Consider the following 4,568-nt stretch of genomic DNA (forward strand, 5'->3'; position numbering starts at 1 on the left):
TGTAGCATTAAGCAAATAAATGTTATTCTGTGAAACCCAGTAAATTTTTTTTAAGCTTAAATAATCAAGTTAGTGCTTAGATTATTGAGTTAGCTGGGAAAAATTATCTGTTTCATTAGAATTTAATTTGCTCTGCTTCTATAGTTTACAAACCAGATAACTTTCATTTATAGTCTCGAACTGTGCTCCGCAACTGGTATGTTGCAGCACTGGTGTGCCATGAGATGATACTAGGTGTGCCACAGTGTAACCTGAATATAATTTTTTTCCCTATACTTTTAGTTATATTTTTAGTTCAGGTGTGCCACCGAATTTTGAAAAGAATATAAGTGTACCGCAAATGAAAAAAAGGTTGTGGAGCATTGGTGTATAAGGTTGATGTTTAATCACATAGTGAGTTAAAAACAGGGGGATAATTGTATCAACTATGTCTTTTTCTTTTTTGAGAGCTTACTTCTACTCTATAGTGTTTTTGTTTTCATTGTTTTAGTGAATAGGTATTTAGTATTAATATTTAGCTAAAGAGAATGTGGTGGACTAGCAGAATTGTTACCGTACCAGACAAAATGCTGCTAAGTATTTTGTCCTTCTTTACATTCTGAGTGCAAATTCTTCCGAGGTTAACTTTGCCTTTCATCTTTTCAGGATTGATAAAATAAGTACCAGTTGAGTACTAGGGTCAATGTAATTAACTTACCTCCTCCCCTAACATTGCTGGCCTTGTGACAAAATTCGAAACCAGTATTTAATTAAAGACTAAATTACTGTTTAAATACTGTTGGAGTTAAAATTTCACTTTCATTTTCCCAAGATTTATTAAATAAGTGCTAGTATTATATACAAGATTGATTTTGTTGACTATATGTTTACATGCTTTCCCTAAAGGTTGATTCAGGTTGACCAGAAGTTAATTCACAGTACTTTTAAATAGAAACAGACTGTTGCTTTCTTTTTTCTTACCGTTTATTTTACCATGTTTTTAATTTTGTATGAACTATTTCTTTTTGTATGAACAACTACAATATCTCAATGAAATGAAATCCATTTTTAAGCATTTAGACATCTCCTAACCATCTTTATCATTAGTTTACAGTCTTCGCTTTATAAGTTTTCAAAATATTTTACTAATTTCTTTACTAAGATACAAGAAGGTAATTTTAAATTTACACCTTATGTAAAAGAAATTATTTTTCCTTGATTGATGTAGTTTCTCCTATATATTGAAAAAAAAATGTGTATGTTATTTTTATTTTATTAAACTGTGATTATTTATACCATTTTCTTTTTTGAATTGAAAGTATATGTATAATTTCATAATTCAAGTATACAAGCTGTTAAACAAGTTAATCTACTGAAATTGTTTGCATTTATTTTCATCCTCCATCCTAATGTGATGGTAGAGATTGACCTTATTATGAAATTATATGTTGACTATAAATCAGTTTGAAAATTTTATACCCTGTGTTTGTTGAATTATAAGATGATATTTGATTCTATTTTAAAAATTACAAAATTAAGGTTGTCTTGCACAGTGGGTATAAAATTTGGTTATGGAATATGGTGTCAAGCAGTGGTACAGCCCTTATATTAACAGATTTTGTGAATAAAGGAGTATTTTAAAAAAAGATATTTTAGTAAGAGTTTGCATGCACCATTTTTTGTTTTTTAAAATCCTAGTGAAATCCTACCGGTGCAATCATATGAATTACAATACATGGAATTAAGAACTGGTATGAATATAGCACTTTACTGATTGTTGTGGATGGGAAAACATTCCTTTTGTGATTTCTAGGACTACAAAGTAAAAATAATCTGTAAAACACTCCTCATGATTTGTGAGAGTTCTTTGTAGTCTTACAGGATGTGTATAGCACAAAATAAACTATTTTGAGAGAACATATGCTTTGTGTTGTTTTATCTTTAGTGATCTTGTATACCAGCTTATAATGTTATGATCAATCCTGTTTAGTGAAGTGGTTATTGTCTTTAGTGAGAAGGTTGGATAGGAAAATTTGTATACTATTTTAGTAAATGTAAAACAAAGGCTTTATTTCCATTTTTCCGATATTTATTAATTTCAATAACAAAAAATAAAACTTCATTCTGTACATCAAAAATAAGCATTTACTATGGCATTCACAGTCAATGGATTCAGAAAGCATTGAGGAATCAGACAACCTTACAATTCAGCTTTGTAATTTAAGATATCATAGATCAAAGGAAATACATTAGAAAGTCTTACTGTGCAGTTTATTACAAAAGCAAGTGTATGTAAAAGATGTTAGCTGTCACAACAGGTAATAAACATATATCTTCAAATTGAATTTCTCATATTTACAAAAACATGTAGAATCTGTGGCTAAGAGTTGGTGAGTTACAGACTTCTTCATCATTGTGACACAGGAGAAAGTGACCAGCAATGGTTTATCTAATGAAAGTGAAAGTCCTCTGTGATTTCTTATAACTTTTGTAGTTTCACTATCATCCCAGTAAGCTCCTGGTAGCTCTTACTTTTTAACCTGTTTGATTGATCAGTTTAAAGTTGTTGATCATCATGCTTACAAAGTGTTTTGTTTCTGCTATTTTTACTAGGCAACATGACAATGTAAATATAGATAGCAAGAGCAATGACTCATTTATTAATACAAGTATGGTAGCCAATACCATAGTTCATATAACTATAGTTCATATAACTATATCTTTCCTATATACTCTGATTTGGTTGGGTCACTATCTGATTCTTTATGTTTTTACAAAGTGCTTGAAATCTGTCAATGCTTTTTTTAAAAAAATTATATATGAGAGAATACATTTCCAAAGATATTTTTTAAGAAATGTACTCATCTTGGGTTTCAATATGTGAAATGGCAAAGATTATTAAGAGTTATGTACTTATGCTAAAAAATAGATGGAATTATTGTTCATGACCAAAACATTTAATGCATATTGGCCACTTCACTTTATTATAAACAGTACTATGAATAAAATTTTGTGTAAAATACTGTTGAAAGAAGTGAAACCCTACAAAATTAAAGCTTTCTCTGTGTGTGAGTGTGTGAAAAGACCTCTTGAAAATATTGTAACACGGTTGTGGTAATCTAGTCTCATTCCCCTGTACCAAAATACAAACAAATCAGTAATACAATATCTTCACAACATATGAACAGCATGCATCTAAAATCATAAGTTTTACAGATTAGAGATCACCACTACTACCTCATAACCTATTAAAAAGGACAGAAGACAGCTGAATTGGTAGAACACTAGACTGAAGACTTCTAGGTTTGACCTCCACCACCACCACCTCTGCTCACTCCCAGTCAAGTTCTGCGGTCAGTTCAATTACTTATACATCTCCGCACAAATGTGAGCCTTATGTTAAAAGTATTATTACTATAACATTTACTAAAAGGGTAGAAATATACAGTCATCATTATTATTATTATTAGTAGTATTTATGTATTTCGTTTATATTACTATATGTGTATTTATATAATTAAGATAAGCACATTATAATTATCATTATTATTTATTTTTTTCTTGAAATTATATCAGAATTATTATTGTTGAAGCAGTGTCTGCTTATCCAGTTTGATAAACCCATCTTAGACAGCAAGGTGAATTACCCTACTTTCCCACACTTTCTCCTCAGTTATGACAAGTACTGCAAGCTTTAATTACCTCAATTACTGCAACTCACAGGTCTGAAAAGATTAAATAAATGAAGTAACTTTAGTTTGTGAAGGAAGAAATAAATTGAAACTAATCACGAGAAACACAATAACAGTTATCTTTGCATATGTACTACCACAGATGAGTGAATGGACCATATCTATGAGGCCTTCTAGTAGACTACATTGATAACAAATCACAACTCAAATTACCATGGCTATACTGGACATATTGAGCAACACCTTAGCAGTTACATTGATACTCATAGAGGTTATGGATATGGTACGAGTTATAAAGAAGGATAAGGCTCTTGGAAATCTGAGTTGCAAATAACCCAATCATTTGCAACACTAATTTCAGGATTACATACCAAACAGGTAAACACACATATAAACATGGTTGTGAGACTAAGTCTTTCCCCAGGTAAGAATGTACCACTCAATGTAGACTACTAATTACTGACTTCAAGTAAGGGCTTACTTGATTCAGTGACATTAGATAATACTCGCAGGTATGGAAACTGACAAATCCCTGCAGCAGACATGTTCATAAAGGTCTTCAGTGAAATGTATGTTAAGAATGTGAGGGAGATAGCAACCTCTACCATAGACAACTGGAAGCTTCTCTATATAACAACCTGTTGTGAGCCACAAGCTAGATCTGTGGATGGAGCAAGGTACCATCCTGAGAGAAGGCAACATACGAGGTCTGATCAATAAGTATCCAGACTGTTGCCATAGTAACAAAGCTTAAAGCACACTGAGTGAAGCTGCTCAGCAAAAATTGACCTTGAACTCTGTTGTGCATGCACAGTAAGTTTTAATGTTCTAGCTCACTTCCACTATTTACAGCAGTACTTGGAAGGGAGGTGTATAGTATGTGATTGTCGCATTGAC

At 31.5% G+C, this 4,568-nt stretch overlaps 1 long non-coding RNA gene across 2 annotated transcripts in view; it reads right to left on the reverse strand.

Annotated features, from left to right (window-relative positions):
- Positions 1–2,052: 2,052 nt before the first annotated feature.
- Positions 2,053–4,568, reverse strand: part of LOC128247568 (uncharacterized) — a 100,084-nt gene continuing 97,568 nt past the window's right edge. For both annotated transcript variants that reach the window (XR_008263892.1, XR_008263891.1), the window contains exon 3: positions 2,053–3,704. This is a non-coding gene — a long non-coding RNA (uncharacterized LOC128247568). The remainder of the gene's footprint in view (positions 3,705–4,568) is intronic.

This window comes from Octopus bimaculoides, chromosome 1, assembly GCF_001194135.2.
Source record: "Octopus bimaculoides isolate UCB-OBI-ISO-001 chromosome 1, ASM119413v2, whole genome shotgun sequence".
Classification (NCBI taxonomy): domain Eukaryota; kingdom Metazoa; phylum Mollusca; class Cephalopoda; order Octopoda; family Octopodidae; genus Octopus; species Octopus bimaculoides.